The sequence below is a fragment of the Falco peregrinus genome, chromosome 7 (assembly GCF_023634155.1).
Source record: "Falco peregrinus isolate bFalPer1 chromosome 7, bFalPer1.pri, whole genome shotgun sequence".
Classification (NCBI taxonomy): domain Eukaryota; kingdom Metazoa; phylum Chordata; class Aves; order Falconiformes; family Falconidae; genus Falco; species Falco peregrinus.
Window position 1 is genome coordinate 50132084 of NC_073727.1, and position 22421 is coordinate 50154504.

General features: G+C 36.1%; 1 protein-coding gene across 1 annotated transcript in view; it reads right to left on the reverse strand.

The window, feature by feature from the left end:
• The window catches only part of PRKN (parkin RBR E3 ubiquitin protein ligase), a 774760-nt gene that overhangs the window by 94458 nt on the left and 657881 nt on the right, over positions 1 to 22421 (reverse strand). The window lies entirely within an intron of this gene.

The window sequence follows — 22421 nt, forward strand, 5'->3', positions numbered from 1 at the left end:
TTACCTTCATCTTAAGGATCTCCAAAGACAACAACAAGAGCAAGTCTCACTGGAGAAGCAATTTAGCAGACAACTTTTTTTTTTTTTTTTTTTTCCTTACCCAGCTTCTGAGCTGGGTTGATATAGCTGAGGATGAGGGGAAAAGGTAACTTCATGTTCCATCAAATCATGACCCAGTCACTTTCAGGCCAATCTCAGACATACTAAAGTTTCAGGGAGGCTGCTTTATCTTAAATTGACTTTCCCTAGTGCTAATCTGATTAATCCAGTTTTACTGCTGTAAATAGATGGATTAGTATAAAGAGATCAGCAGGGGAGTTAAGAAGATGGCCTGGAATTTTTCACATTCTCTTCTGTTTCATTAATTTGTATATGCAAACATAAAATTGAGTCAGGAGTAAATTTCATTAAAAGCTATGAAAAGTGCTCAAAGTCAAAGTATTCACACATAGTTTCTGAGTTCAGATTCTTTTTGTTGTGATGATTGTTTAGGTATATGCTGTACCTAAAGTTTGTTCTAAACACAACAGCAAATAAATAAGCACATGCTTGTAGGAAACATCTACAGCCTCATGCATCTCACCTCCTCAAGTTATTATTTCCAAGGACTTCTGTTCTAGGTCACTCTCACCTTGACACCTTTAAATCAATCTTATTTAGTTCCTCCATAATAGAGTTTTAATGCCAAGACATTTTCAATATTAATGAAAAATGTATAAACCAACATAATTATCAAAGTAGAAAAAACACAGGAGAAAGTGTATTTGAAATGATGGTACAGCTTTCTCATGTTCATATGGATCGTATGGCACAGAATTGAATCATTTGTCATATATTCCAATAAGATGCAAGATCTAAATAATGGACTGGATGTTAGAAAGTCTCCCATATTTGATACTTGAATAATCTTTTTAATAAAATATAAAAATGAATGCAAATATGCAATATACTTTTGGTGCAGGGACATCAGTTATGTAATACAGCAAATGTCATTTGAGATGGAACTATAAACTGCAAACCTGCTGGAGACAGATAGTTCTGTTTTCTTTCCTTCACTTGTGACTGTAATATGCACATATATATGCAATTCACTATACACCTTGGTTCATGAAAAGAAAAAAATTCGCTTACAATATTTGCACTAAACTATTTCTGGTGTTTTACTTCATTTGTTTGGCTTATAAATAAAAGCATGTATGCCCTAGCATGCAAACTCCCCAAATTCCCTGATATTTTGCCACATTTTAAAAAATAATTTATTGTTTGGCTTTTCTTCTGTAAAGTTTGCTGGTTTATTACTGCATCTACTGAAAAATCATACATGTAAGGATGAAATATATACTTACATTTATTCAATTATACATTCACATATATCTATAATTCTTTTTAATTCATTAAGCACAACCTTATGGGTTAGGAAACACAGTATGTATGCTAAGCATTATACAAACAAATGACACTAAGAAAATTCAGCTGGAGAATATAGATGAAAGTTGGTAATGGTGGAATAAATTATATCAGAATATCTAAAGGCAGAGAGAAAGAAAAAAACCCATCTGTCTATATATGGAAAAAAAACTCCAACAGAATATCTGTAAACAATTGATAGCTGTAACTTAGCTAAATCTAAAATCAAGCACTGCCAAAATATTAATCCTAGATCCAGACCATAAAGATGCCAGGATTCCATCAAGAGACAGCAGGCAAATGTATTAATGCTGGCAAAACCTCATTCTTATAACGTCCATATCAATAAATCTCCAAAGCAAAGTGTTTTAAAAATGTAGCAATGTGCAGACTAAATGATGTTTGGTAAATTTTGTTTTTTTTAAAATGACCTTACTATGGAAAATATGTGACAAATTTAAAAAAGGATATTTCTATGAAAAACTCTCTGTGAAAATGAACTATCAGATCTTACAGTTATCTGATTAAACATTTAGAAATCAAAAATATCACATTTAAAACGATTTTGCTGTGTAGAAAAGAAATGCTTTTTTATTGTTTCAAAAATTAACATTAGTCTTTCATATGCAACAAATGCATTTTATGAATTAAATACATGATAAGGTAGCACTATGGGACCGGAGAGAGATAATGTGGTGCTTTTAAAAGAGTTTCTCAATTTAATTTGAATAAATAGTAAAACCAACTTTTCATTCTTCCTTGCCAAAATAAAGGTCCTTCCTATCTTGCACCACACTATCCATTTTGCTAAACTACGGGCTGAAGGTTTACGACACTTCCAGTCTATTATATCAGCTATAATCTAAGGAATATCAAGCAAACCTTTTCATTGATATCAGGAAAAAAGTGAGCCAGGTCTAGATTCGAATTTTCAGTGAAGGATGACAACTCTGCAAGTTAAATTTTTTTCTTTCTTGAACTTTCAACTTCGAAATTCTGTATAACTCCAGAAAGACACTGAAAATTAAAATAAGCTGCAGGGAAGGACCTATTAGCCTCAGTGGTATATTTTAGAATACAGATAGTGTAAGTGGCTGTTTAAAGTAATAAGAAAAATATAGTTGCCATGTCTTAGTGGGGTTAATTCAGATTAAAATCTGACAACCCAATTTACGTTTAAAAAACTATTTCTCAGCAGCTACCTTCTGAAAAAAAATGCCACCTTTGCAGTCCTAAGAGACATCAGGAAGCACTGAAGAACAATTAAGTAAGCTAAGGTTAGGGCTGCTTTCTTTTTTGTTTTTCTTTTTCTTTCTTTTTCTTATTTTTTAGAAAGAAAATGAGTTTAGCTCTAACTGAACATTTATATACTCCTTAATCTGGAATTTGTTGATAGGATGTCTAATAATTTATTCTGTGATATAAACATCATGGTGTCTAAGTAAAGAAGTTTGCTACAGTTTAACCTGTATAGAAAGTATCATTAAATACGTGAAGCCCTCATGAATTTTTCAAGCAGACCTAATTAAGAAGTATGCTTTAATATCCATGCTCCTTATTTATTATCAAGTTGTATCATACACCTTACATTGCACTTGCCTGTATCATGATGTAATTACAGCCATAAGGACACAGACTTTCACACCCTACTTGCACAGTGCTTCCTCTTAAGATCACCTAGAAATGATTTCTACCATAACCATAGTCTAGCTTCGTAAATGTAGGCACCCACATAATAATTCTCTCAGAACAGCAGCTAAAGTACATTAACATCAATAAGCCATTGACTGAGACTCCAGAAACTTCACATTTCTCCTTCCTTAGGTGACTTAAAACCTAGTTTAGAATATAAATGGAAAAAACCCAAACTGGTAAGAGTTACTCAAGGGGTTAAAAGTACTTTATGGCATGTGAGCAAAAAGAGGAGAAGAGGGATAAAAATAAACCTCAGTTTCTGGGAGTCTCTCTCTCCAAGTGGAAGCTTAAAAACTGATACTTAGCAAAAATGTTCTGAAATTGTGTCTCTGTAGGGCATTCAAAAAAAATCCATTAATAATGTGTTTGCTGTTGTTGAAGTGTCTGTTATGAGGCTCAGGCTGTGTGAAAGCCTGTCTCTCCACAAGAGAGATATGACAGGATTGTCGGGAGGGATAGAAGATGGCTGAAGATGGATATGTGCTGCCTGTTTGACAAGTGGTGGGGACAGGCAAGGAGATGGATCAGTAAAAATTTCCATTAAATCAAGAAAAACACAACTTGCCCCTAACATCACCTCTGATAGTTTCTTAGACCAGCTGCTTCCCTGACACCCTACCGAGGAACAAATTGCTTTCCTAGCAGGACATTTGGACACTCCTGCATTAATAGATATGGATCCCAGCATGCCAAGCCAAGCAAGAAGGCAATTTAATATGAGCAACACTGTCATCTCAATTTAGGACAACAGTTAGGATGCCCTACAGGGCATTGCAACAGCTTCTAGAAGTACACAGTGTAAGACATTCTTTCTGTCTTAGGGCTATAGAAAGCTGGTATTTCTAGTAAATAGCCAAGCCAAGGAGAATGGAAAATGTAAATGCATAGATGACAACAGCATTGTACTGTCTAGGAGCATCAGTTTCAATTCAAAGGCCTTTCATTTCTGTAGAGAACTGCAGCAAAATTTGCAGGGAAAGAAAAAAGTAAAAACCTTGAGGAGACAGGAATAACACTAGGTGGCAGGCATTTCACTTTCAGGTGGAGGTACATTTCAGAACAAAATTTTAGGCAGTTCAGATAGCTACAGTCTTACAGTCCTACAGAAGAGGGAGGACACAGAAACTTTTAATATTTACTTCCTGGTAGTGAATGCTTTTAAAAAGTCTAGTCGTTTTCAGTAATTGTGCTTTTATTTTTGCACAAGTGCAAATTCATTGCAATCTCCAGCTAAGTTTACATGGCAAAATAAAATGGACATGTCATACTTTGAAAACAGTGGGCAATGTAGCGGGGCAAAGTCTCCATGACTATATGGAGGGAAAGGATTGCAGATTTTCCTGAGTGAGCAGCACATGCATTCCTGCAAGACCTGAGTAGTTTGGTGAGGCAATGATTGGTTTGTTGATTGTATGTGGTAAGAGCAGGATGAATAGTGGAATCATCTGATGAAGGAAATAACAAGACTATTTTGGAATCTGACTGTCTCTTTACCTCCTCCAAGTCTGAGGAAAATATTTCAGGATTAAGTGGTGCAGACAGAATGCCTTGGAAGGCAGCTTCAGAAGGAAGATGAAAATTTAGGCCTGTTGGAGAGGACTTAGAGGTAGGTGCCTATAAGAGAAAGGGAGTGAGTGAGCAAATGTGTTACTTCACTGGAAAACAGAGTTGTTTCCTCTGTGCTGCACACAAAGATCAAATCTACGTGGTAGAGAAAGCAAAGCTCTTATCCCTTAGCCGGATATCTTGATCAAGCATGCTTTAGAGGAAGTATTTCCTGACCAGCTATCTGCCCCAGTTTTCAGAGGCAAACTCCACCTGACTTGATCCAACTCCAGGCATGATTCAAGTACACAGTTATTCAAAATGTATCCATCAGCAGTGCAGGCCCATCTCCCTTCTCGCTTCCAGCTCTTGAAGACGTTCACCTGTGCATGACAGTGTGCGCCTCTTAGTACAAGTGCAGAGTTACAATACGCGTCCAGATGTCTAATTGGTGTCAGGAAGACATTACAGAGAGAGTTGCTTCCCAAAGAAAGACATGAATGACTGACACTAGATACACTACTTCAAATTTTCTAAGTGAGCATGGGGTTTCACAGAAGTGCTGAAGGTAAGTCTTGTCCTCTGTCTTCAGGGGACCTGCTCAAAGGTTCCTCCCCTGACTGGGTTCATCAGCACACCTTTTAAAGATGGTATGAACAGAAACAGCAGCATTGGTTGATTCACCTGTGACCACTTCTAGAAGCAATACATGATGTCTGGATAACTACTACTCTGATAAAAGTTATTGTTTATTTATTTATTTATTTATTTAAAAGTTTAAAGGGTGCAAAGGAAAAAAGCTTTCAGGACTAGTCCCGAGAGATCAAAAAAGGCTATATATGAACAGCTTACCATTCTCTAGAAAAGATTCTTCCCACCCTAGTGAAAACAACATAGCATGCAAGGAGCTCTTATTGTTATGAAGATCTTTGAGCCACTGTGAATTGTTTAGCGTACCAATCAATCAAAGCAGACTACCAGACGAATGAAAGTAGCCAATAACAAAAGTTACATTAAGGCAAAAGTAAACTCCCAGTTACAATTCCCATTAGCTTTTTGCTCCTCTCTGATAATCAAAGTTTAAAACACCAGTAACAACTACTTCACTAGAAATAATTGTAACGTTACATAATTTTGTTAATTATTAACATAATATTTATTTTCAAGGCACACAACCATTCTTTGGGAACCAAAACTAGATCTTTTCAGATGCTTCAGAAAAATACATGCTTAAATACACTGTCAAATGCATGAGTCCACGCAAAACCTACGAATTTCACTCAATTCCTAAATACTTCTACCTTGTAACAAGACATTAGTTTGCACTGGTATTGGCAGGATAAAGGATCCTTGCTGCTCCTAATATCTCTGTGCACATTCCATCAACTGTTCATAGGTACCATACATGCATATGTGCAAAACCACCTTCTAAACTTACTGAAAAACCTTTGAAAACATAAATCGTGTCTCCTGATTGGTGTCACTGAAATATTCTGCAACTCCCACTTATGATAACCTGCCTTTGACAATGGCAAAAACTTCCATAATTTTAGTATCAAAATAGATTAAATAAAAAGTATGGCTGACCTTGATTTTCAAATTTATTTTATCTGGTTTGGGTAACTCTTTTAAACAAGCCTCTCATGACAAGGAAACTGAGATATGAACAACATTCCAATCCTAGAAGCCTAATACTTTTCCTTACACATCTCAACATATTCAAATAGAAAGGTTTGGCTGCAGAAGTCTGAAAAGCAGGAATACAAAATTAATGGCAGACTCTCATTGCAACATAATGAATGCTAAAATAAAATGGAGGTCTATGAAAGGGTTTATACTATTTACAAAATAAAAATATCACAAAGTAAAATGCCATAGAAAACACAGTTGTACTACAAGAGTACCTTTAAATGAATAAACCTTGTCTGCTGCCTGGAAATGTTCCAAAATCCATCTTTTGCTGCATTGTGTATATGCATGTATTGTTCTCTGTGTAAAATCACAGGAAAGTGTCAATAAAGAGATAAAATGGAGAAACTGTGAAAAATGTCTTCAATGAATTCATGCAGCAGGAACAGGGTTATTTAAAAACAGCGATAATAATAGTCAAGTGCTGCATTTGAAAGGATTGTACAACGGGAGAAAATAAACCATACACAAGGAAAGGTAAAAGAACACATACACACAAGAAACAGAAATGCTGCAAGAATAGCTAAAGGCTGAAGAACCAAAACACTACAGATAAAATATGGAGGGAATTAAGAGACTCTAACTGTATACAGAAGTTTTAAGATAAATATGAAATCTCACTCAAAAAATGTAGGGTCTTTTTCTGCTTTAAAGCCAAGTTAATTGAAAATACCTCAGAAAGAAAGACTGAAATACTTCCTCGCTTGATAACAGCTCTGAAGACTTTAATTGAAATGTTTTTTATAGAACTTGGTAAGGAAGGGGTGAGAGGGTGAAACCAGAAGACAAATGTTAGGATTGAAGTAGTACAAAAAGGCATGGAAAACCCACATGCACCTACACATATACAGAGCATGTTATGCATCATTAATTCTAAGAAAGAGTCCTAAAAAGAGTAGGCTGGGCCAAAGGGAAGAGAAGAAAACTACACTGAAGAACTGGCATACATACAAAGGTTTCTAGATCTCAGTGATGGTGACTTGTTTTCCCACTTCAATACACATTCAAGGGAAAATTCAATAAAATAATTGTGAGATTTATGGGGCATAAAATGTGAATTATCTTTGCTAAGATAAAAAAAAGACAGGTGAAGGACATATGACTGAAACCTTTCCTGATTCTCTCTTATTCTAATTTTAATGCTGTATATGGAGGCAGCTGGACAGTTTCCTTCCTTTTACACAATGCTATGCATCAAACTGCAGTTTCCATGAACATTTTCAACCAAAACAATGGCAAAATGGGTTCAATTACAGCTGGGCTGTCCAAAGAGCTGGGAGACAGACAGCTCAAACATTTGAGACCTCTGAAATTGTGGACTGTAGGAACTAGATAGATTACTCTTTTAAAGCATAAGTTGAATGTTTCTTTCTTCGTAAAATGTCCACAGTGATTTTATGACACAGTGGCTAGTTTATTCTGTGTTATCATGAAGCATCAGCAGTGCCATTTCATAAGCAGCTGGCTATTCAAAGGAAAAAGATTATCTAATCAAATTCTGGCAGTGGGAACTCACAAGAGAGGTGAAAGAACTAATGTCACTCTGAGCTAGGACTGGCTTTCTATAAAGCAGTATTTAGAAAACCACCAGGGATATGAACTCTTCTTAGGTTTGTGTAGATTAGTCGCTGACAGCACATAAGCATTCTTTAATATTGCACTTACTCGATTTTATCTGTTTCAGCTGGCTTTTATTTGGGATTCAGTATTTGTAGAGCAAAGTCAGCTATAGATTGGAATGAGCAGAGTCAAGCAGATATGGAGAAAGTTGATGGCACATCTCACCAATTTATTTTCTTCAAAACCAAGTGGACTGGGAAGAGAGTAGAAAAAAGACCCTTTTCTTGGATAAGGAGCATTTTGAAAACTAACATCTTCCTTCTTTAACTGAGTCATAACAACAGAAAGGAAAATAGGGCCATTGTTCAGGTTCAGGTTTCCTCACTGTGCATGTAATCTGTTATTTTGGATTAGGAGAAACGGTTATTGTGATTTATACACCTCAGTCCAGCATCTGCCTTTTTTTACACTAACACACTCTTGACTCAAGCTCAGACTGTGATCCATTGCAGTTTGCAGATCATCTTTTGCCATGTTTCTGTCTCTCTAAGCATTTATCCTCTCAGAACATATGGATGCTTGTACTTGTCTAAGTATAGAAACTTTATGTTTATCATTACTGAATTGCTATCAAGTTCCAAACGATTTGCTGTCCCCCAGCTACATATCCTATGCAAATTTAATGACCTTACATTATAATAATTCATCAAGGCATCAGAGAAAATATTAAAACCTGTCAGCCTTAGGACGGACTTGAAACATCCCTCTGCTTTGATTTTGAAATCCTGATAAATAGTCTATACACAGCTTTCCAACTAATTACGTATCCACGTAATGGATTTATAATCTAATCTTGTATTTCCTAGTTTGCCTATGGGAAATTAATGTCAAACAATGTGAGGAGCTTTACTGGATTCAATATAGATGACATCATCTATTTCTCTCCTACCCACAAATCCTGTTACTCTGGCATAACAAAGTTAGATTGATGTGATAAACTTCTGTTAAGTCCATGTGTCTGTCCTGAGGCTTTCTTTTCTTGTCCTCCAGGTGATAACCAGTAGTTTGCCTACTTGCTATGGTTTTCCCTCAGGAATTCAGGATAAACCTACTGGGGCTATAAGTCTCAGGTTCCCTTTTTTCTTCTTTTTAGACATAGACTTCATGTTTTCTCCTTTTCCAAAATCTTCTCTACCCATACTCTTATAAGTGACCATTAATGTTCTGGATTTTCTTCAGCCATTCCCACAGGAAAAACTTCATCAGGCCCAACTGAAAACGTGCCTCTATCTTGTACTTTTACTACTATAGCTGCTATTTTTGTGACACTGATTTTACCTTTTCTAATCAACTGAGCAGGTTTGACCTATTAAATTAAGACTGATCAAAATAAATAAACACTTTTGCCTTCTTGGAGCTGTTTAATGATACATTTTCCTCTCCCATGAGAAGCCAACAAACAGCTTCCTTGGTTTTTCATGTTACTGTTTCTACTACTTTATGGAAAACTTTCTGAATATTCTTTGGTAGACTTTCTATTATAGGTATTTTATTTTGTGTCTTGCACTTTCTGACTTTGTCCCTGTGTGCTTTCTGTTTTCTAGCCGTTCCTAGTGATACAACCTGCTTAAAGAATTTACGCACTGCTTTCTTAATTTTCAGGTCATAAAGAAGGTCATTGTTCAAGCAAGCTGGTCTTCTCTTACTCTTCCTAGTCCTTCTTTACATTGAGATAGTTACCATTGTGCTCTTAATATGATTTTTTTACTGAATCATTAGCTCCCTTCCTCTGCTTAGAACTGATTCTTTATCAAGTATCCAAGTTTGCTCATTTCTACTTTCAAGAAGTCACTCTTCTCCTATTGCTTCACTTGAAGAAGTATGTTTTGTTTGATTGATTTTTTACTTGCTTTTGTCTAGGGGACTTATTCTAAAAAAATCCATGTCTACAAGAATCAAACTTTTTTCCTTCAGGAGTTGACCACTGGCCATCCATATGACAGAATTTAAATAATGTTTTTTTCTGAAATATAATGAAGGAGAACATGTTTGAATTACGCAGATAACATTTTTGCAATCACAAAACATTTGCAAATGTTATTAGGGCAATTTATTTCTGCCACATGTCATCTCTTCAGCAGGAATACTCTGCATGAATTAAATGTTTTTTAATGCAGTCTTGAATAGTTTTATGTCACACTCTGGAAATAAAGATTGAATTGTTTATTCTGTTTTGACTGAAATCACGTAAGAGATCTTTTGCTAATAATTAATGTCATATCCCACTGGGACAAACACTATTTGCATGGCTTATAATAAAAACAATTCAAAAACACTAATGTGTTGCCCTGAACAGTGAAAGCTTGTGATGCATATTGGGAAAACACCACTGGTGAGAACCACAGCAGCATGTAAAAGCTATTATTGTATTGTACATTTATTGCTAAGTTTATTTCCTCTCTGATTTATTAAAGTCACCAATTACCAGTTGTTTTCACTCCTCTGATAGAAGGATATGGTGAATTACTTGCTCAGAGCAATGCTACTATTTGGTAGCCACATTTTTTTCCATCTCGAAATCTGAAACACTTTCCTGACTTCATGCCCAGAAAAAGCTTCCTGTTGCTGTAAAGGATTTTAAATTATGATAATTGTAGTTACTTGAAAATACAACATTTTTTAGGTTCTAATCAATACATATTTGCATAAAAAATCTACAATGACTGGAAACTCATGCAAATGTCATGGTCACGTGGTTGGGCTGTTCTTTGTAAATCCAGTGCTTGTACCTTTAAAGCTTTCATCCACTTAATAGCCCACTCTGTACACACTTGTAGTCCCCCTACTGCTCCTTTCACACACACACACTGCAACTTCTAGCCACAATTCATGATATAAGCATCCCAATTCTGTCTTCATTTATACAAAGATTTGGCAGGCAGTTTCCCTTGATTCTGAACACACACTGTCAAGGCACATATACTCTAATCTACACTTCTACTAATTTATGCCAGGCTCACCCACCAAAGGACTTAATAAATTATAGGTTTTCCTATAGAATCTGCATTTTCAGACTGGTAGGGATTTCTGGAGAAACCCCCACTATACCAGCTGTCATTCTCCATCTCCACCTCCTCACCAGAGACCAAGAAAGCAACCAGAAGTGTGGCACTGCCTCACACAAAGTCATGGCTCTCAGGAGAGGAGGCAAGTTAATGTTCTTCTTGTCTCCCAGGCTATTCCCATAAAACGCAGAAGCAGCTGCTAATTCTTCAAGTCAAGAGAGGGAATGAAGATATTGGTGTTCCTGTGAGAGTTTTGACTATTCAAAAAGACCTGGTAAGATCCCACCAGGTCTTCTCAAACCTTGCCTTAAGGCTGCTTCCTTGTTGATCTCATTTTCCTATTTACTTTACCTCCATCTCCAGTGGGGAACTTGTGAATTTCAGTTTTGATCTTCTGGCATTTTTTAAGATTTCAGTTTTCTCATTTAGGTCAAATGTCACTGAAAGACTACGTCAACAATAGGCATATTCAACTAATTATTTATATATATATTTAGAATGACACTACTCAACAAGATTTTGACATAAACATCGTTTAACATAAAAGATTAAGAAATTTCAGAAAACACATTTAAGAGACATACAAGAAGTTCCCTAAACAAAATATGAAAATAAAATTTACATTCATTTTAGTCTGAAGGGAAAAGTAAGGAGAAAACAGTATTATCAAGTTTATATATGATAATGCAGCAGAACATGCCCCATGCCTATTTTTTATTTGCTGATTATATTTAATATTAGGCACTGGCTTTAGATTGGTGGCCTAAAAGTCAATCTAACCATTTCAGGTGTGGATAAGAGACCTATCATTGTCATTACCTGGTATCACATAAAGAAAATGACAGAGATAAGTACAGAACATACTACTGCTATTTGATATTTCTTCATGGAAACAATGCCCAGTTTAACCAGCCTATTTTACTGCTCACTTAGTCTGAACAAGTGAGCCTCCAGTTCCTTTAAACCTTACTCTTTATCTATTCACTTATGTCTTTTAAGTGTCAGTGGAATAGATTTTCTATCATGGTAGTGATTGTCACCCAATTTAACGTGAGAGCTTTCAGAAAAAAAATATATAACTGAATGCTATGAATGATTTAATTTTTGAGAAATATAGGGATAAAATTGAGTTAACTGAGACTTGGTTATCCACCCATTATTCTCCGCCCTTAGTTCAAGGCCTCCATTCACAGGTATATTATATTATCCTTATCAGAATTTTCCCTTTTCTTCTCTCTCATGATGCATACTGCATTCTAGTTTTCTATTATTTCCCACTGAATTACAGTTGGTTGTTGTTCTCCAAATCTATGACCTTGCTTTCATTAAGAATATTATTAGTTTACTGTGTAAGGGATGTTTTTTATTTAATTTGGTCATGATATTTTAATTTTATTTTATTTTCATAGTTCACCCTTGACTTTGCAACATTTTCTTTACTCTCTATTACAGCTTAGTGACTTTAATATAGTTGTTAAGGTTGAGATGCAACTTCTATTCTAAACTCACTTTCACAAGCTTGTAACTTCTCCCAGATATTCTCTTTCAGGTTAAGGGGGTTTTATGCTTATGCTTTGTTAGAAGTAGATTTTTGTTTGAAGCTTCATAAGCATCATCTACTTGTTTTGAGTTATCTAACATGAAAAGATAGCAGTTTTGCAGCAATCAAGACAGTTTTCAGATGCTTTTTTTGGACTCTGATAATTGAAAACCAGCTTTGTTTCAGCACTTCAAAATCAGCTTTGATTGTGGAATGGTGGCTTTGCTATCTCTTTGAAATGGTTTTGAAACAATGAGGTTCTGCATGTGACATCATTAGTAACTTACTGAAGTGGTAGTGATGAGGAAAGTTGATCTCAGAATAACTCTGTTCTACTTAATATTATTTTTAAAAGCTGTTTAGTTTCTGTAAGAAAATTACGTTTTGTTATATTTTAAATCATTTTAATGCCATTTCCCTTCCACTTTTCAAGGAGTGTAGCCCAACCAGATGCATTACAGAGTGTCCAGTCAGTCTGGGTTCTGTTGAAATAATGCAAGATGTGCAATGAAAAATAAACATTTCTTTTGTACTGGTGAAAATACAAGCAGTTGCTTTGCTTCATTCCACAGACTTACTGATGTAATTAAAAAAAAGTGCCTGAAAGAGCTTTTGCTTAAAGGTCCAGTAAGAAATCCTACATGGCTGTGAGCTCAAGAGGAGCACTGGGAAGCTTTAGACAACTTTTTGATGGTCTTCACAGAAAAGCTGTTCTTCAGGGAAATGTTAATGTACAGTACCCCTAGGTTTTCCATGGCCCCTCCCTATGGTATGCTTGTAATCTGCATTTTGTGCCATTCCTTTTTCATCACAGAGTTTCACAATCTCAGTAAGTAATCATTTTATCCCCTCCACATGGAAAATGTTGTAGCCTTGAAAGAATGAACCAAGAGCCTGGCTGACCAATAGAGATTTTATGTATTTCAGAGGGTCAAGGTAAAGCTGAGAAAGAAACTCTTTGGACATGTCTGTCAGTTAATGGAGAAATATAAAAACTTGCAAACATTTTTAATTAGAGTACTACTTTTAGTAAAAAAAAAAAAAAGGTCATTACTTGTAAGTTCCAAACTGACACAACCTGCTGCTTTTCATATTTGTACTTACAGAGAATGGACACTTAAACCCTAAATCTCTATTGCACTTTTTTACTCTGACATCCAATAATGTGAGGACTACAAGAGCAACAGAAGCTATAGAAAGCTGGGTTTTTTTTTTTTATTTTATTTACGTGAGCTGCTTGATTTATGAGCCCTGTGATTTACTCTTGAGTTGGGCTATGGGCCAGAATTATACCAGACACATAATGAGGACATTTTTTTCTTTAGCATTCAGAACTTTGAATTTTTTCCCTGGCTAAGCTACAAACGCTAGTCAATAGATTCATTCTAATCTAAAATCTTATTGTTCTGGTCCTATCTTTTTACTCCATGTTTTCTCATTGATTAAGCAGCTCTTGCATTTTACAATAATGCAATAATACAATCCAAAGTGCCTCAGGAGGCCTTCATATGAAACTTCATATGAAAGGCAATAAATAGTCTTACTTTGATTCATATTTATTTTCCTTTTCATTTATAAGTGATTTTCTGCATTCAGCCCATGTTTCTCTTCCCTGTTCAAATATAGAAAGTTTTTACAAGATTGCTCAAATAAGCCTCTTACACAATTAGAATCCTGCCCTCTGTGGCTGCCATTCTCAAGCAGCACATCCTCTGCTGATTGCATTATTGTTCCCCCTCCAGTGACTCAGTGATGGATCTGTTTATTCATACCAAATCTTCCATTAACCCTTAGTTCTGATAATTTCAAATTATTTGTATTCATTTTACCAATTATAAAACTGAAATCAGTATATGAACTGTGTAAGCAGGAAAGCTCAGGCATGTTTTGTGGTCCGAGACAGTTATAACCTGGAGATTTTAATTCACTAGCTGAAGGAAAAACAGGTTGGTTTAAAATAGCACTGTTCCCCAGGGCTTAGTACTAGGGCCAGTTCCATTTAATATCTTTATTGATGGTCTGGACAAGGGGATAAACCTCAGTAAATTTGCAGATGACACCAAGTTGGGGGGAATGTTGATCTGCTTGAGGGCAGGAAGGCTCTGCAGGGGGGTCTGGACAGGCTGGACCTACGGGCTGAGGCCAATTGTATGAGGGTCAACAAGGAGAACGCCAAGGAGGTTTAGATTGGATATTAGGAAAATTGTTTTCACTGAAAGGGTGGTGAAGCATTGGAACAGGCTGCCCAGGGAGGTGGTGGAATCACCAGCCCTGGAGATATTTAAAAACCTCCTAGACGCAGCGCTTAGCAACATGGTTTAGTGATGGACTTGGCAGTCCTGGGTTAGTGGCTGGACTTTATTTCAAAGGTCTTTTCTAACGATTCTATGATTCTATTCTATGAAAATGGCTGCACTTTTCCATCATGTTCAAAGTCTTTCCCTCTGTCATAAAAGGGATAATAATCTTACCCTGTATGTAAGTGCAATAAGAAGTCAGAAGACAAGAGCTCAGTTTCCCATACATGTAGAATTAACTGGAGATTCCTATAAACTGTTTATTTCTCCTTCACTCCTATTGTGAATGTCTTTCCCCATGGGCCACATGATAAAACATTTTTCCCTGACTGTCAGACATATTTGTAGACACTTTGTTGAAAAGGAGTAGTTAGAACAAAAGTAGTTCTATGTCCTCTCCAGTCATAAATTGCCATTATCTTTAAGGCTTGACAGAATTATGAGTTCATCTACTATAATCTCCTGAGCATCATAAGCCATTAAATATCACCCAGATACTGCTACATGGAGCCCAATTATTTTAATTAGACAAAAGCACTTCAGTCGTCAAGAGACTAAACTGTAGTGTGTCACAGGCATAGACCAAAATAGACAAAGATGTCATCAAAGCTGAGGCTCTTGCAATAACAAGGAATTTCTAGGTGAGAAATGCCCCCTGAATTCCCAAAGATGGTATGTAGCTCATCCACCAACTTTGGCACTGAATGTCAAGTCCCTGCCAATGACACCTGAGAGAAAACTGTGACTTCTTCAGATTTGGTGATCAGTTTAATCCTGATCTTGGCATCTGAGTATGACATACTCAGTGGGTACCTAAGAAAAGGAATCAGTGTCAACCAGTGAAGTTACTTCTTTGGAGCTGTTTTTCCAGATCTATGTGCTAAAATCAATTTACAGTAAGCTGTGGAGATTTTAAATTGTATACATTTTGTATTTCAAAAATTTACAATATTTGTAAAATGTTGTTCTTTTTCCACAGGTGAAGAAATTTGAAGCCCAGGTAGCTTCAGCTCTGGAATCTGAATATTGAATGAGTAACAAAGTTGAGTGTCTGGTACCTCTATTATGAAAATCCCTAGCACCCTGCCAGGGAAATATTTGATCTAGCAGTCTACAGCGACTAAGATTTAATTGAAGCATGCTAAAATCAACTTTTAATGTGATTTTAAACCTGACTCCTATTTAATATCAGCCCTCGGTTTAAAATGATGCTTGCAATTTTAGCTTATTCCCACTTCAGACAAATTAGTAAAATTGGGACCATTTATCTTTTGCAAAACATCGGTTTACAAATCCAAGTCTGAGCTGGTTTACATTCATAGAGAGCAGTTTTATCCTCTCTGGTTCCTAGGTCTGTGTGTCCAGTTTTGACTTATCTTTACAAGCAAGAACTTGGATTTTATCCTGGTTTTCTCTAATACAATTTTGCTGACTCATATATAGCACTATTCTGCTATCTGTGTTCTCATGCTAGATTACAGAGACCAGCAGCCTCCATCCCTTTATCAGGTAACTACCTCTTTTCTCTACCTCTGTGCTCCTTCTTTCTCAGAACACATATGACAGATTTAAAATGGTGAACTACTAGGTAAGCACAGAAGAAGAAATCAAGCCAAAACACTGAAGACACTGCACATTCAATATAAAATTCACAATATGCGTGCACAACAGGCATTTTCCAGATGCTGCATGACACAGAAATCAGGGAAAAGCTATACCCTACATAAATCAAGGATACAGAGTTTGATTACACAGTATAGGACATCCCATAATATTCTGGACATCTAGCAGACAAAACTAATTAAGTTTCAATTCTAGCTCAGAGTTGGAGACACACATGTTGTTTTCTAACATTATTTTACTAGCTAGTTGTCTGTCATTTGGGACGTATAGGAAAAAGCAGTTATTCTACCTATTGAATCAAGCACAAGTAATTGATTTGTTCTCCATAGAAAAAAGTATTTGTTTTGCTTTTGGTAGTCCTATGAACTAATGTGATCCATGTTATTAATAACGGAAACACTCTCTAGATTGCTTTATCCACTCACTGCTGACAGTTGAGTTTCATATCAGTTACCAGATGAATGAATTGCAGCACGGCAAGATATAGGCAATGGAAATAATACACCTTGACAGCAATACATAGCTTGTTAATTATACAGTGCTATTCTGGGGTAAACTTTTTATTAAAACATCAACATCCTACCACATCTTAAAAAGCCCTATATTTTTACAGTTCATTTTAAACCATGTAAAACATTACCAGAAAAAAACCCTACAAATCCAAAAAGAATTTTGGTCAGCCTGAGAAATCCTGTCATATTTTAGCAATGAAACAACTTGCTTGGCTGCTGAAGCATAATGTGTCAACAAGATGAAATTCCACTTTCTAAAGGCTAGAGTGCCCACTCAATAGAAGAAAGCAATACATGATTACTGTTTAGAGCTTGTGGTGCAGTGCTAGCAACTCAGCATTTAGCATTAATAGAAAATGTCTCATTTTCATTCCCCTTGAAAAAACTCCCTATACAATATTATGAAACATTCCTGATGTGAATTGGTTTCTTAATCTCAGCAATACCTTCAGCTATTACCTTATCCATGGTAATTTCTTTCTGGTGAATTTTCTTAAAAGCAAAAATTTAATGACACATGGAACAAGGACAGATACCTGAAATGTAATAACAAAGACTAACCCTTCAATTTTACTATGGGTACTAGACAGCAGCTATCTCCTATTTCCATTTTAGTGTTTTGCAAATGACATAAAGGTCTCAAGGTCTTTTCTTTTCTGAATTACTGCTCTGTTTTTCAAAAACGTGGAGTCTCTTATTTCTGCTCCTGCTTCAACTTCCATTCCCACCCGAGACAGAAATTCAGATCATTGTGCAAACAGCCCATCTTTACCCATGACCTTTTATTCATCTGATTATAAAATTAAAAGGATTTTTTCCAGTGCAAGTATCTTCAAAGATTGTCTTAAATTACCACTACGCACCTTGACTATCTTTATATCTTGAAGTATTTTTTAAAATGTCTATTTTCTCTTTGCATACATGCAAGATTTTCCTGGTACTGCTAATGAAAAAGCAAAGCACATGTCTTGAACCAAACATTTATACCTACATCTCTGCAAATAAAGTCTTTCAGGTTAGCCAGGCATTCAAACATTTTGATCAGGCAGTATATATATGGAATAATGTGCCAAAACCAGACACAAGAGGGATAGAAATCGCAAAAAGAAAGTACATGCTGATCATGATAATACATTGCATTAGAGCTGAACTTTACAATAAAAGACTTAAAACTGCCAGATGTGGAAACTGCTTTTCACTTCCAGACTGGGGTGTTCTTACAAACTATTATGAACTTTCATATAATATGAAATAGTTCTGAAACAGTCCTAGCAAGCTAGTTCAGTTACCAGAGGGAGTATAAGTGCACTCCCATAGCACACGAACTGAGATATAAAACCTAAAATAAACAAACCCACTCCAAAAGTTTAGGAGAACACACACAACTGACAAAATCATCATCTGAGTTATCAAAATTAAGTGAATAGGTACTTGCTGCTTGGAATTCAGATTTGTGTCCTGAAAACAAAATATATTTCCCAATTGCTGACAGTTTGCCTACATGCTTATTATTGTGCTTGCAAAGACATCACTAAAGATGAAACATGCATGCCAGCAAGTGCATGAACAGGAGACAATGAATCACAAAAAAGATCTTTGCAAACAACAAGAATGTGTATTGCGCTTCTCATGTAACTATTTTTGTGTCCTCTATTCTATTAAGTTTTCTGAAAAGGCAGACATTTATTAATTCTACAGATACGCTGCAATTGCTTTTGACATGTGCTTCCTTAGCCATGAAAGAAGAATGCAAGAAGAAATCAATAGGAAAAAATTGCTGGGAAGAATGAAATTGCCTTAGGGATTTTGTTCTATGTAATACAATGGACTAGGAATTCTATTTATAAGGAAGACATGGTATTTATATCTATTGATTTTTCAGGGACCTCTTGCAGTTTGCAGTCTTAAAATTACACCTGTCCTAGAAGGGAACACATTTTTTGTGAACTCTTGATGTTCTCCAATGGCATTTTGCTTACAGAACAGTAAATATGGTGCAGAAGAGGTGAAATAACCCCAAATTTTGTGCTCCCTTTGCAAGGCTATAACACTTCCTTTATCACTGCACATTTAATACACTAAGGTTGAATATTCATGGACTGGAGTTTGACATTAGGGGATCCAAATGAAGAGCCAAAAACCATCAATTATGACAGCTTCTTCCTAAGACCACTTAAATTGTTGCCCAGACTTTAGGATAGTTTAGAGTGGTCTCAGTACCTCCATGAACCTTCGAGAGTCACGTCTTCTAGCAAGGGATTATTAAATAACAGGGGATCTCTGGAAATACATTCTTCTTCTTGCTTATATAGGCTATGCTAGGAATGAGTAAACTCAAGGGGAAAAGACAGACAGAGGCTGTATCTCCACTATCCTTGATGTCCCATCTCACCCCATTGCAAGGGATAAGTCAACTGATATTGTATGCTGCAAAATGTTTATACTATTTTGCAGCAAGGGATGAGATGCAGTCACACATTAGCCAGTTATCATCCCACTGAACAATATTGACAGGGGATGTTTTGCAAGACACATGAGCTGTATGTGTAGAAACCAAGGCATATTTTTTAATAAACGAGTAGGATAGTTCCTTGTGAAGTTCCATTCTAACGTGCTCTAAACTACAAACTTTTCCTTAATATGTAGGAACTAATATGCCAGTATAACATAAAACAAGACAAGAATGTTTTATTCATAGAGCTTTTGTATGCCTTTTTTACCACAGCTTTTCCTGCACCAGGGCCAGCTGGTACAATATGTACTGTCTTCTATTGTCTGTTGCTGTTTTCTTGTATTAAATTTGTCAAAATTTTATATCTGAGCAATAAAAGTTAATAACATAGGTCTGATGCAATACCAATGAGGGTACAAAACAGTGTGTACTGGTAATATCTTGGTAAATCAATTAATATGTTTATGGCTAATGATAAAAAAATACGAAAGATTAGGCAAGAGTGAGGTCAGTCAGTGGTACCATGGTGGTACCACAACATGGGTTTGGGTAAGGACTATTCATAATCATTAAAAAGATATCTTCATGCTAGTTTTCAAGTCAAAATAGATCTCCCTTGTTCTATTTCTTTGCCTGGAAGCTTGAACAGATAGCAGTGCCTGACTGCAGAGCATACATAGGAACATGCTTAAATTTAAACCTCTCTCATCATTTTTGATACAGTTATGTCTAGATATTTACCAGGCTGTTTCTGTGCCCCACATACTGCTGTTTCTAAATATCCTGAGACAAAGCAAAACCCAACATCTTTACTTTTCCCAAAGGTCCTTTCAGCAAATTACAAGTTTCTCTCAGAAACTCACATTTTTAGCTTTGACCAACAGCAATGACTTCGCAGAAAGAGATTCTATTTCCTCATTTCGTGTGCCAGAGAAGGAAACTGAGGAAGGCAAAATGTCTGTGTCCTAGCCTGGCTCAGTTGTTCATTTTTCAAAGTTTTTTGAGATTTGGTTGGAGTCCTTACATGTTTGGGACTGCCTCACACAGTTTTCTCTCTGAATAATGGAGTATTTACTGTCTTTCAATTCCCGGTTGCCAGTCTATTCACTATGCGGTTTCTTCTGCCTCTTCTTTTCTAAAATGGCTGCTGAAAACCCTTTTCATTTACTGTTGACTTTCTCTTGAAAACCTGTCCCTCCTTTCTCCCTTGATCTATCTCATCAGTTAATCAAAATCTTCATCTACTTGACAGTTAGCCACCCTTATACTGCAATTTAGACCTGAAAAATCAGTTTGTTCTGTGCAGCAGGCAACTATTTCTATACAAGGCTTTGGGGTGAATAACAAGTCACTGATGTTAGATGTAACTACTGCTGTTAGCAATATGTTATCAACTCTGAACTCTACCTGAAGACAGAGATTCAGATGCCCCAAAGAAAATCTACATATCTAAAGTACAGCTTAAAGGATGATACAGATATTCATAGAGAATCTCCAGATTCACATTGCCAGCCTTATTTATTTGCTTTCCAGCTTCAGCAAGGAACATGTCTCTAACTTAAGCTGTAGAGGTAAGTATTGCAAGGCATCTTTCACTACTTTCATTTGAATGGACAAAAGGGACATTCTTCATCTTGGGCCTTTCTTTGAGCTTGTGAATCATTGTATACACCCGTGAGGGAACTTAGAGCCCTGAAGTCAGTTTTTCTGGATTCCATAAAGAAGAGTGGAAGGCTTTCACACTAAAAAAGACCAGGTTTTGTCTGGGAAAAAACCCACCATAGTTTAACTTTCTGAATAGAAAACACTCCAAGTGACTACAGAAAACAGAGCAGAAATAAACAGCCTTCCTAACTGTCTTGGTGTCCTTGCAGCTGGATCCTTACCTTCAGACAGCTTTCTCACTGGCAGCTGCCTTCAGTGCTAGGACCCTCACCAGAGGAGATCTTCTGTGACAAATTTTCCTTGAGATTATCATTTGTCATATTGCAAAGAAATTCAGACATGTATTTTCACTCTGATTCATTAGAGATTCTGAGGAAGGGTCTTAATGTTAGCAAAATTTGGCTTACAGACCAGCCTCTTGCTTCTCATTTCAGCCTCAGTGAATTGTAGCCCCTAATGTTCAAGATGTCACATAATTCAGAACAAACAGTGAGGTTAAACTCAAGGCTGCAGATCGGGTCACTAGCAAGCACAGCACAGAGTCCATAAAAGGAAACAGAGCAGTTTGCTAAACCAGGCAATACATCAATCCTTTATGCTGTGTACACTTTATTTACAGGGCATTTGCAGATTCAGAATGATGAATGAAGCAGCAAAACACAGTTTGATTTTCATCACTCCAAGGCAGAAAGCAGAGTAAAAATTATTTGTGATTTTATCTTTTTTAACCAATCCCTAATAGTTAATCTAGAGGCATTTCTTTTTGTTTACTCAGTCTTGTTTCTTATTACTTTCTCACCTCCTGCTTTATTTTATAGCCCTATGTCTGCTCAGTGAGTCTGGGGAGTACTCTGTTTTACATGCACCACTGCATGGACAGATAGGAAGTTTTACCAAGGTCGACAGATGCTAACCTACTCATAGAAGAAAAGTTACTGCGACTTCCTAGTTCGGCAAACTATTATTCTTCCATGCTATCAGTCTGGGCAATATCAAGACTGCAATAAAAAGTGCATTTTACACAAGAAAGACAACAGCAAGAGCATGATAATATTTTATAAATATAGATATTTTCTCTTCCCCCATAGACTGCATGGAATTCAGTAATAATACAAACCATGGAAAGAGTCACTTAGTTGAAACATCATTTAGTCACTCTGATGTAACATTTAATATATTCTTTTATGTATAGATTTCTGTCTACATATTTCTATTTCCCTCAAAGCTTTATTCTTGTAAAGTACGTATTTTTCCTACTGCCAAAAAATTCACTGATCCATATGATCTGATGTTTTAGCAAAAACATTTTCAAGTGTTACCTGTTTTTGTTTTCCTGAAATCCTTCATTAATTGTGCATTCTCTCTAATTAA